Source organism: Lepeophtheirus salmonis, chromosome 6, assembly GCF_016086655.4.
Source record: "Lepeophtheirus salmonis chromosome 6, UVic_Lsal_1.4, whole genome shotgun sequence".
Classification (NCBI taxonomy): Eukaryota; Metazoa; Arthropoda; class Copepoda; order Siphonostomatoida; family Caligidae; genus Lepeophtheirus; species Lepeophtheirus salmonis.
In genome coordinates, this window is record NC_052136.2 from 7,587,127 (window position 1) to 7,600,826 (window position 13,700).

Consider the following 13,700-nt stretch of genomic DNA (forward strand, 5'->3'; position numbering starts at 1 on the left):
GAGTGTGTGCAATTATATAAATATCAAAGATATACAATTTTGAATCAAAGAAAGCCACATAATGAAACAAATTAAATTAATTCAACATTTAAAATATCAATAGAGTCATGAGGATAGAAGATAATCTTTCTCTATAAAAAAACAAAAAAACGTGACTTGGATTTGTTTAATTTAAATAGATAGAGTCTGAACCGTATAATTTTCAATTGTCTTAGTCGAATAATTTCAAAAAGTTTGAGTTGGAGTCGAAGTCGAATAATTTCAGATAGTTGGAGTTGAATAATTTCAGATAGTTGGAGTCGAATAATTCACATAAGTTAGGTCGGAGTCACAAAAAATCCTCTGACTCCACAACCCTGGTTTTAAGGGAATAAAATAACACTGAACGATAATAATCCTTAATTACTTAATCCCAGATATTTCAAAATTTGAATGACCAAGAGAAAAAATTTAGATCAGTTTTGGATTCTGCGCTCACAGATAAATTCCTGTTTTGGCTTGAATTTAGGTACAAAATGAGTCTTCTCCTCTGAAATTAATGATTACCCAATTAGTGTTAATGGTGATGCAAACTCATACTAAAATATTTTCACACTCACCAACAGAGATTTTTCAGATTTAAAAAAAGTTGCAATTTGACAATCAACCATGGTGTTTGTTGAATATGTGCAACAGAAAGTATTTAGGGGTTCAATTATATTTATTGGTTCATCCACTTTCACTAATATTGCACGAAGCCTGTAAATAAAAACAAAATTTTTGGGGAAACAATTTTTTTTTTTTTTGTGAATGTTTCCTTTAGTTTCAAATTTAATATTATAGCTATTAAAAAATAGATGAATATTATGCTGTTTTATATAATATAAAGGAGGAAACTACCTTTCCCCATCTCTTATAACCTTATTTACTCAATACAAAGTCATGCTATGATACAAAAAAGCACTACAATGTATATATAATAAGTTCTATATAGATAAAAAATAGATGGGTATTTTTATATGACGTAACAAAAGCAAGGTTTTATGTTTGATCTAACATATTATTACGTCATTTCAACTATTTGTTTCAATCAAAATATTTATAGCCATATATTATACACATAATTAAAGCCTTACTTTATGCATATCAGACCTTCTTATAAAGGGTCTGAGAGAACAAATAAATCGGCAGGTAATTAAATAAATGCCAAATAAATCAAAGAAACGTACTTTTTAAGGTATGACAATATTTGAGAACAGTCCTGCTGTGACGAGTTGGAAACAACCTTTAACATACTTTGTTTTTTCTTACAGAAATAAAAACTAAAAAAATGTTTAAGAAAATAATTACCTTAGAGTTTTATGTGTTTTTCTATCTTTCTTAAACTTCTACGTTTTTGTCTTTTAAAATATATGTACTTACATTATATATACGAATGTATATTTCTATTCTTTCAAGTTGTGACAGAAATAGCGAAAAAACTCTACAATAACTATTTTTTTACTTCCTCGCATGGTCAGTTCATAATGAGTAAATATTTGGTATATTTTGAATTTTGTCTGAAGGTAAAATTGAGTACAAATTCAATTTGTATAAAAATTGTAATTATCTCATAGTGCTTAAGGCTTTTTAAATAATTTAATATGTAGGAATTAATTATGGTTAGTGAAATTATACGAAAATTTGTACTTATAGACGTAGGAAATGGTGATTTTTTTCTTTTTGCCGGAATATTAATCACCAATTCTATAGGAACTGTAAATTTGATTTTTAATTTTAAATATATTCACTTCATTTCTGGTTAAAAAAAAAAGATTGTCCCAATATTGTTTGGTTTTTCTTTTCATTGGAGGGCAATTGCATCCTTCCAACATCTAATTTCATACACCTGTTTGTATATTGTATCTCATCAAAGGTTATTGCTTGTATGTCGACCTTTACTACTAAAGCAAGAATCGATTTATGAAACCATCTACTCTACGGAAACATTTTCCAAACCTTCCTAAGTACTTATCTTCTCACAAATATCAGAGGACAAAATAAAAGCCACTTAATGAGCTATACTTAATGATAAAAATCTCAGTATTCTCCAAGCTGAAGAAACTTGGACTCTGTGGCCGATTTTGACGATCTGTGTTCAAAAGTTGCTACTGAAATACTCAACTATAGAAACCCACATAGTTATATTGCTTTTAAGAATCGTACCAAAGCTTCCTTGAAATTATATTAATTTTTTCAGTCCGACATGTTTACTCTTATATAATAATATCAAAGTATTAATGCTTTTCAACATATAACAGTTGATGTGAAGGTTACTTCTATCCATCAGATTCAAAAAATATTCATATATACGAAATCTCTTAGTTCTCCGCCAATGTAAGATACTATTTGTAAAGAATTGGAATCTTAAAGTAAGCTTATGAAAAATTTGTCATCGAATCTCGATTCTTAGCAATGAAAAAAATTATACTCATCTGTGAACTACTAACCTTTCTTCACTCTCCTGTAACCCTTAGTCGTCGTTATTCATCAGTCTATTTTGGCAAAATTTCTCGTTTGGCACAACCCTTGTTCTAATTCTGGATATATTACCAGGTCACAAGAATCAAGACCCAAAAATCACTTATTGGTTGACCTCCTTGTATCTCCAAAATATTTTACTTTTTACTTCTTGAGCAAATAAAAAGAAGGGGTTGTTTATTTTCTAATTTTTAGATTGTAAATTATTTATCAAATTATTATGAAAAATGAAAATCGTATTAAAATTCCACTGCCAAAATTTAGGACGACTATTCTCTGTTATTTGTTTGAGAAAAAAAAGATGCGCATTTAATAATGACTTTTGTTATAATTTTACATTAATAATAAAATCGAAAAAGTATTAAACTATTTTCTAACATAAAAGTTTAGACTAATATAAAATCATTTTTATCCTATAGAAGCTACGAAATAAATAATCTTCATGTTAAATTACATAAAATGTGATTGTTTTTATAACCTTATGAAAAGAAGGAAAATATTACACCCATCCTGCAACATGAAAAAAAAGTTTGCGTTTTCTATGTGTCTGGAATTTTGTGGTATGGAAAAAGACGAATAACAGGGACAGAAAAGAACTAATTGTAAGTCCCATAAGTATTAAGGAGCTATGTAACGCTACTAAATTGATTATCCTCTGATCATATAAAGTGTAAAGTAACCGTCCTTAGAGTCAAAGGTTGTTGAGACGGGATAAAACCAAATTTTTGTACAATTTCAGAGGTAAGAATAGAGAGATCTAGAGCTATAATGCTGTAAAAAGCTTTTCTGTACATTCACAGTATAAATAATATACAACCAGTCAAGAAATGTACATGGCGGAAGAAGCATAAGTCTTTCAGTATATGGTAAATTGAATGCATAGCCCCAAACTCATCATTGAGCCATCATTATTTATAAATTGGTGTCTTTTCTCTAGGCTCTATTTTTATGAGGAGCCTGGAGGAGAAGCTCGAATTATAAGACGTCTTAATAATAAATTTGCGGAACCTAACAAAACTCATACAAGTATATGCCAATAAAAATGAGCGTAACAAATTGTAATAAATGTGTGCAATTTATAATGTAAAGAATCTGGTCATAACCATTAATTCAACACTTTTTCCAACACTTGGGATCCTCATCAATTTTTTACTACCATTCTTAAAATGTCTCATAAAAGCTTCCTTTTTTTACTCTTGAAAGTAATTTGAATAGATACAGTGAAGAAATAAATATGTATAATTATGGCTCCCTTGAATGCCTTTTCATCTCAAGTACACAGTACACAATATTCGGGATGACCATCATTAAAGTGTTCGGAAGACTTCCTTTGAATGGGTATCTACGTTCATTTTAATAATATATCATAAAGCAGAAACATGTAAAATTATACGGGTAGGATGTAGGTATGCTTTATGAATATTCATGCCTGATCCGGCTTTGTCTCTTGTATGGTCAGTCCTTCATACATAATTATTTTCAATGGTTAAGACTCAAAAGGACAAGGTTTCTTTGTTTTGTTTCAAAATATCAAGTAAAACATAATTATAATTACACCATAAATTTGTACGGACTGATAAAACGAGAATGCAGTAGAACCCTGGAACTCAACACTAATTTGTTCATGTAGCGATCCACCTGAGTTCCAAATCAATTTTCCCCATAAAGAATAAGTGAACATAAATCGATTCGTCAAAAAATGCATAAGAGAATGTAGTAAAAAGTATGTTAGCTTTAAGAGACGACATATCTGATAAAAGATATTACTATAAAATAATTAAATATGCACATATTGTCGTTCTCGACAATTTGAATTCAAATATTAAGTTTGTCAAACGAATTCATTTTCATGCTTCTCGATAATTACCTTTTTCAACTCAAGATATCAGATACGATATATATCAGTCATCCTTTTAGAAATGCGATCTGCAGATCTGTCAAAAAGAAGATAAATTTGTTGAGTCAGAAGATTGAAAAACTACCTTCCATGAAAACAGTCTCTCTGATATACCTTGTCTCTAAGTATCTTTTTTTAACTCTACTAGTCTTCCTATCGTTTCTTCTTCTCTATTCCTGCTATGTTTTTTTAGCACCTATGTTTTTTGCCTAAAACAATAAATCACAAAATACAACAAATGCAATGAGTACTGCTATGCTATGATTTAAAATCCACTAATCAACAACGCTAACTGGACGAATGGATCAATGCACGAACTGTATTTTGTTTACAAAATACAAATGAGTTTGCCGAGGTTTTTATTCAAGTTCAGAGACAAAGTTTTTGGAATTTGTGTTTAACTCCGAATACATCTGGTACTAAAGGCAATCAAGTTTCGAGGTTCTATTGTATTAATAATTTTGCTGTAAATTTTCATCCACAGATAAAAAATATCAGCTATACAATAAATAATAGATGTTTGATATATCTTTCAACATAACAAATTATTAATATGTACATTGCACATTCCCCTTTTAGAGTAATTATGTCTTTATACACATATACACTTTTATTTATTGCACTTTAAGGAGGGGAAGAACAAAAACAAACATACATTTAACGAAGAGGACATGTAAGAATGGTTTTATATCATGGAATAAACCACTAAAAATTATGTCGATATCCCCTCGTTCAGAATACTTTTTTTCATATTTAAGATTTTGACTACTAAGACTCCAATATTGCCTTGATGGAATAAAATTTTCCTGAGAATCTTTGTATTGAATGCTGTTTTTTTTGTTATTAAATATTATTAACGATGATAGAGTTTCAAAAGTGATCTTTCGGGGCCAGAACAATAATTGCGATATAGTAGTGCATAAAATCACTATAACTAATATTAATATTTCAATTACATATTTTTATACCCAAGAATACAGGTGTGCGCGTCTCAAACTGAACACTCCTTTACATTTTACGCCATGCACATATTCGTGATCTTATTGGGTTGAAACCGGTTTATACTTCGAGGCAAGGGCCTTGACTAGTTATAAACAAAACTCCAGCAAAATCTAAATAGCAACAGTGAAACAACAGCCGATAATATAGAGACGTCGAGTCGCAATTTTGGAACTTTCCGCGCCGGTAAAAACTCCCACTGAAATTGCCAAAGTTCTGAACTGCAGCCGCACCACCGTTTACAGCGTGGTCACCAAAGGGACTACTGAGGCGACCACAAGATCTAAGTCAAGGCCTCGAAGGTCGGACGAAATGGTTGCTGTCGTGAAAAAGTATGTTGAGGACAAGAGAGGCAAGGTCACCGTCAGCGGCCTCTCAAGGGAGTTCAACGTCAGCAGAAGGATCATGGACCGGCTAGTTAAGAAAGATCTCGGCCTTAAGGTCTACAAGAGAACCCCTCGTCAAGCTCTCAAGCCGTAAATTTAAAGGAGTGTTCAGTTTTAGACGCGCACACCTCTACTTTTAGGGAAATTTAGGGTATGCAAGATTCATATTGTTTTCTAAAGTTATTATCTATTTTTCTTATCAAAGGTATTCAACTGGTATATAATTAAGTGCAGTTTTTTCTACCTTACTTATCATTAAAATCTCTTTAATTCGAGACTCAAAGTACTTCGTTTGTATAACAATGTATAAAAAGGACTATGTTGATAAGCAAATAAGCATTTCCTTCAGTGCTATCATTTATAAATATGTTTAATGGTGGTGATATAATTATGAATTAGTAATAATGGCCAACGTCACAGATTGCGTCATAATCCGAAACTACACAGTAATATACGAGTATTTGTGAAATATGAAGGACACATTTTCATTAACTTTTTTGATAAAAATTTATCAAATGACTTTGGAAATAAAATCAGTATTGAATACTTTTTGTTATCTAAGAAAAACTGTGATATTTGAATTAATTATAACAAATAATAATTGAAAATCCCTTTCAAATGGCTAGATGGTTACTATTAGTTTTACTTTGGATCGATTAGGAAGTAGAAAAGTTGGAGAAAAATATCGGATCCTTGTAAAAATTAAAGTTAATTTATTTTCTTTACTATGTTAATGTGAATGTGGGCCATGTGATAACATATTTTAATACATATTACAAGGATCTGATATATTATAAAGCTAATATTGAGAGATTGATTTTTGATAATCCTTTTATTTTTCAGCCCCATTTTCATATCCCAATACACGGTAATACCTCACAATTTTCTTTCATCCTTATAAAAAAAGGATTAGTATTCTTTAAAAATTTGATTGCTCAAGCTTCAAAGATAGCCAAAATCAACAATGCTGACGTCTAATGAAAAAGGCTCAATACAAATCTGTTTCAGCATATAAATTTAAACATGTACACTTTTAGCTATTCATGACCTTTTGATTATATTGTTAGTATAAATTTATATTATACCTAGGGTTGGGACTTTTGTTGAGGCGAGTGAGTACTGCCAGTATTGCTGTTTGGTTCCTTTGTCTCCTTTCTATGAGTCATTTTTTATTTACAATACACAATACTGATGGAACTGATCAAGCTGTTCTTTTTATTTAATTTTTCAAACTTAACTTTGTTTCAACATTTCTCAAAAACTTAATCATAGCTATTAATCCTAACTAACTAACAATATTGAATATGCCCTATTTTATTCACATCAATACAGCGTATCCAACAAATCATGAATGAAATTTTAGAAAGGTTTCATTGACTTACTAAAAAATTTACCTATTTGCTCGAAATATCAATTGGTAAAGCGATAAAATGGGAATAATAACTTGGGAATGAGTTATCAAGAGGTATACTGCATCGTCCACGGCTTTAAGGGTGTCATAATTAATATTAAGAAGCTAAAGGTCGACAACAAGAGCTTTAAGAGGAAGTTCGGAAGTGGTGGCAAAACCGGAAAAGGACAGTGAAATTCCTCGAATTTTAGGTTTCCAAAGAGCCTCAAGATTGGCACGGGCTATCTACTTATACTTTTTGATAATCTTGATAAAGCTGAGCTAGGGAATATTTGTTCATGATTCATAGGAACAGAATGTAATTAAAATGTTATTTAATTAGCACACTAAAGTTAATAAATAAAATATCATTATAGTCTATGTACTGGTATAACTAAGCTGTTACAACATTGATTAAAACCAGATATATATGTAGTCATTTTGCTCAAGGGCTGGGGAATCTTATTCCCGACTTAGGACAAAGTTACATTTAACTCTTCCCAAACTTGTGAAAAGTTTGTTGACTAGATGGGATCAAAGGTAAAATTTCCGATCAAAAAAGACAAAATATAATTGGTTTTGTATATGTTGTATATAATTGAATATCCCATGAATAATTGATATATTAACTTTAATACAAATTACTAAAATATATTTACAAAAATTGTATTTTAATGAGCATTTAATACTAATTTATGGCTTTAGTTTTATGCATATAAATACTTTACCTATAATGAGGTATTTCCAATGTTGAGGAAAAGTAATCCATCAATTAATGTGTCGAATGCAAACATCACACACTATAAAAAAATGTTCAAAAAATCAATGTTTATACAGTATAATAGGACTGTACCATGAGGTGAATATATATTATATAGTTATTATTTTGTTATATATTTTTAAAATATGGTAACATAGATAAATCAATTCAAATGCTCACGAAAACCCTCATGGGTTCCAATAAATGACCCCTCCAAAAATGGCTTGTTCTCTTATATGAATGACTAATGGGGTATTATTTTCTATAAACAATCAAGAACACACCTATATGTAAGTACATCCGTATATTATTGACCCATAAAAATAAAGCCGTTTAAATCCACTATAAAAGGAATAAAATAAGTATTTATGTATCAAATGATGTTTTTTTAGTTACTAGAGTAATTAGTGACTTTTATTACATACGAAAAATAATACAAGCAAATAGTGCAATAAGGTTTTTTAAAATTTGTAAATGTAGGTTTTTGCTCTATGATCCAACATAATTAATTCGATACTGCTTAGTGTTTATTCAAGTCCAAATATAGGGATGGCACGTACATAAGTATCTGTATTTGATATTTATAAATGACTTCTCATTCCTTGGAACATAAGATGATTCCCGTATTTGGAGTACAATGTTGGAAATCAAAGCCATTATTATTTGTGTAGGTATGTATATTGCATATTTTTTTCCTATTATGTACTATTTAAATTTATTAAATTAACTCATAACACAGAGCTACGAATGTGGGTTTCTTTTTTTAAATGATAGTTTTTGTAATTAAATTCGCAGCTTGTTATGATTTTTTCATATCGTACAAAGAATCTGTGTTGTTCATTAGCTACAAACTTATATTCCGCATTCAATACCTACCTACAAGTGTTAGATAAGATATGAGATCAACCGTTATAACTTTTGTAGGATCAAACTAGTTCGGTCTGGATCGGTTATGTATCAAAATTCGGTTTAAGCATATCCTAGAATAAAATTGTTCTTTATTGGTCTTATTTTAAATTTTCTTTAGACCGACTATACAGATGAATTGTTGATTCCGACCTCAACATAAAGGTGGCACCACTGGTTAATAAAAGAGAGCCACACCGATTTAGTATCTGTTCAGAGCTACTCACCAAAATTTTAGCCATTGTTATGTAACAGTCGTTTCAGTTGATGTGAGTGTTTTTGTGAAAATGGAGAAAATTGGGCATTGAGCTGTTATTGGATTACAACAAAAGTTACAGATAGATTTTTATCAAACTTGGTACAAAGATTATGTATGGTGACAGTCAGAGGAAATTACATTTTAAGAGGTCAAAGGTCAAGGTAAAACGAAACGTAAAAATGCATAATCCACCATTACTTTAGAGCAAATTTAGATAAATGACTTAATTTGGTTTAAGCCGTAGGTTTTGCGTAGTACCAAGTGCCCATTCTTGTTAACGTTTTGTGTTACCATGACGTTGAAAAATAAAAAAATGAGTGTTTCCAAATTTGAAAAATCGTTACAATGACGTCATATGAAATTTAAAGTGTATTATACATATGTGTATAACTCGTATAAGTAGATAAAGGAGAAAAACGGTCCATTGAGTGAGACCAAAAAAATCGTTCCACGTGGTGAAAACGATCAAATTTCGATTCACGGTCTCGAAAAAAAAATCGGTGCAAATAAGTCCAAAAAACCGATCTCGGACCGAGTCTAAACACTATTTATACCTACCTAAAAAAACATGACTTATTCTCACACACCATATAGGTACACTGCATATATTTTTAATGCACTCCTTCATAAATAGTAACATGTGGAATTGTACTAAGCTCATCCTTTGAAGCAATGTTCTTTTCCTATAAATAGTGAATGGCATGATAATGGTATAGTTTCTTAAAACATCTGTGGATCTTTGACGTAAAAGCTATTCATTAAGATACTTCTAAATGATTTATTTCTTCTTAAATAGAGATGTGAAACAAAAAAAAGTACCTACAAAATGCATCCATGAAGCTTTGGGCTCTTTTTAACTATAATAATTGATTAACAATGCTCTCAATATCCTCTTTTCTTATAATCCTGTTAACTTAATTGAGTGAGGAGCGGGGATTTTAGGAATAGCAGATGGTTTCATTTCATTTAGTCAGTTGCATAGCAATCCCTCTATTGATATAGGAATTCTTTTATTTTTATAGGCTTTAATTAAAACTTTATGACATCATTATCACATGATATTCTTACAACATACTATTATGTATTTATGTATACTTTATAACGAATTACTATAATGTTTCACGTCTATTATTCATATTTAGGTACATTCCTTGTCTCATTTATTAAAAACGTGACTATTTGACTTTAAAGAAGAAGCAAAAAATTCCATGCTTCATTATCAATGAAAGTTAAACATATTATGTTGATTTATCTCCATGAAATCTTTGCCGTAGCAAGCTACAGTAGCCTAAGTAAAAATTAAGGAGTATATATTTCTGTAACAAAATAAAACATTCAGTTACATAAATATTGTTAAAAGTGTCTAAATTATCTTATTTATTTATTAAGCCTATTGAAAAAAAAATGTTTAATGACGAAATAAATAAAATTTATTTAATTCTTTATAACAAATTGTATTTTATATAAAGGAATTTTGTAACACATAATGAATCAAGAAGAAACCTAAATTTATGAACATGTTTATTGTAATCAATCCCCTTTCTTCGAGTGTTATTTGCCAATAATATTAAAGATATAACTATTAAATTCCTTAACTTGAAATTGAACATTTGAAATCCTCATTATCAAGAATACAAAGTATGACATTGGTGTATAATTCTTAGAATATATTTGAGATATAAGGATTAACAAACTTCAAGCAGCTAGTTTTAGTTTAAGTAAATTGGATCATTTTTAAGAAATGACTGATTTGAGAATGATATTGAACATGAAAATAACCCCAAATAGCATCCTACTAAGGTCAAGGGGAGGCACATCTGGGCTACAAGTAGGCTAAAAAATATTTGGAAAGATTGCTGTGATATTGATGAAATTTTGAGTGTTGGCTGGTTGTGGTCTAGTTCCATCCTTATACTAAATCCAAGCAGTTCCATGCCACTCATAAGCCTATGAAAAGGTCTTAATTTGAAGGATATTCTCATATTGGGAACTGTCGAGCCTTTCTAAGGGCAGATACCTTTTTTTAATATTTTTGTGAAACTGTAGGCTCAATATCCTATAGAACCTTCTCATCCGTCCTACTCTCTTCGTCTTATGTCAGCCAGGATAATCGAAAATTTATCTTTTGTTTTAGTTATGCATTTCGTGATACTAAATCGACAAGATTTACAGTACAGGACTATTAATAATAATAAGGAAAAGGAAGAGTATGTAAGACAAAAGGCGGGAAATTCAAATGTGTTCATTCTGAAGCACTGACCCCTGTACTATTTCAATGTTGTGCTTGAAATCCATAATATTCTTATTTTTACTCCTTACTTTTCTGATCGTACCTTTTGGGGAGCGGGAAGGGGGGTTAAAGAAATAGAGAGAGAGCAAACAAGGCATTGGGGACATATTTCCTTGCGTGTTCATTTCCTCTATGATATTCATTTTATTTTAAATATCTTATTTATTCTTTTACTAATTTGACAAAATAAATAGATTTATAAAAGTGTACTACACTTTTGAAAGATGGTCCTTTATGTTTTTCTTTACGTGATCTTCCTAAAAATGATGAAATTGATGTGTTTAGTGAGTGTAATGGAATCCATACGCATACACCATACGTATAGATAGATAGGTGAGGTGCTATTGAAGGGCATGACCGAGGGTTTATTTCAATAATAACAATTAGAATTATTATATCATTAGAGTACAATGTAATATTTTCCTCTGTAATTAGAGAGATCATTTAACCTTTACGTAAGCGAAAACGATATACCTAAACATAGGTATAGTTATGTGTTTTTATTCTTCTTGAAGAAGGGATATAAAATGGTCTTTCTTAAGAAAATTGAGAAGATGAAATAAAGGAGCTTATGTAACAAAAACCTTCATTGAAGAAAAAAAAAAGAAGTTATTTAAAGGAAGGCTCCTCTGTTATCATAAAAAAATAAGTATACTTTATTCATATTTATGGTCATAATTACAATAGAACCTCGAAATTCATACCACTTTGAATTAAAAAAGTACGAAAAAATGTTTAAAATTCAACTAAAATTGTATTTAATGGTTTTACACTTAGAATCAAAGAACTTTTGAAACTTATTTAATACAGATTTTTTTTTTGAGTCACCCACTACTTTTAAGTAAAACGTCATTTATAGCTGTGTAAGCCCTAGAATGCTATAAATGGAATTCCAATAAGATTTGTTTTTGTTCCTTAAATTAATTTTCAAAATGATATTGGATAACATTGGATTTATGGTCAAGTTTTATTTATTTATATAGTCGAATAAAAAAAAAGTAAGCTATCAACACCTAGGAATGAATACCTTTTGCAAATGTGTCAACATTCTACAAATGTTTATGAATATATAATGTATTTCAGATACACGTATAGTGCATTTCTTATCAGAAAGTTTTTATTTAAAATCTCGTTTTGACATATTTCAATTTAATTTTATTATTCAAAAAATTATTTCAAAAAGATTCTTTAAAAAGCCACATACTTTCAAGAGTGGAGATCCAGTTATAAAATTCCAGGATGAAAACAAGATTAATCATCCTTCCTTCTTTGAAAGGACCGAACCAATACTGAGAAGAAAAATAACTGATGTCAAACTCTGCTATCCAGGGACTAAAAATAATCACACCACAGTAATCTGAGCGAGAAATTGTCAAGGATGTCTTATCATCAATTATCCCATGTAACAGTTGGAGTATATTTATTACCTTGTTATTGTTGGAGAGGGCTCAATATTTATTATACATATTTTGTCACATATTTGATCATTCAGAAACGCCCAAATTGATTGCTTTGGGTTCCTAGGAGCTCATACGATCTCATTATACCTAATGTATTTATTTGAAAACATACATAGTTTGTAAAATAAAAGCAATTTTTTTTCTTCTTCCAAACGCTTAATTTAATTACAGATTATTTGGTTTGCAGAAAAGAATGGAACAAATTTTATTTTGTCATATTTGAAATTAGTATTTCTTTTCTTAGGATATTTGGAGCAAAACCATCAGTAAAAGGTCTCCAATATTAACCCCAAAGCCCTCTTGACCTTTAAATCCCCACATTAATATTTATAACCACAGTTTTATCTACTAATTTATGTATATTTTTAAAGTACTGAGTATGACTTGAATATCACGAACAGTGATTCTTTCATCACTTGAAATCGAGATCAAGTTGTCAAAACAATGATATCTTCATAGTTCACAAAATATGAAGATAGTGTCTTTTGAGAGTCATGGGATTAGAAATAAATAATATCCAAAATAACAATGTATCGAGTCAAAACAAAGTCATTTTGTAGATTGGCAATCCTGTGGAATCCTTTTTATATGTAAATTTTATTTCCACACCTATTTATTTTTACTGTACATTGTTGAAAACGGTAGGTAAGTTAATAATATGGTTTACTCTCGAAACCTCACATGAACAAATTTATTCTTTTTATAGTTTATCAAAAATAAAAATAATTCCTCGTATAAAATATAATGATGAGATATAGGGACTCAATTGGTATTACGTGTGTGCTTCAGAGGAATTCTTCATAGGAATAAACAAACTTATTAATATACATTTTATATATAATGTATAATATTTA

General features: G+C 29.8%; 1 long non-coding RNA gene across 1 annotated transcript; it reads right to left on the reverse strand.

Annotated features, from left to right (window-relative positions):
* LOC121121128 (uncharacterized) lies at positions 1 to 12,707 on the reverse strand. Its single transcript, XR_005865348.2, has 4 exons — positions 12,591 to 12,707; positions 7,900 to 7,971; positions 600 to 738; positions 1 to 529 (listed from the first exon to the last, which is right to left on the reverse strand). It is a non-coding gene; the product is annotated as an uncharacterized lncRNA (long non-coding RNA).
* Between the last annotated feature and the right edge of the window lie 993 nt (positions 12,708 to 13,700).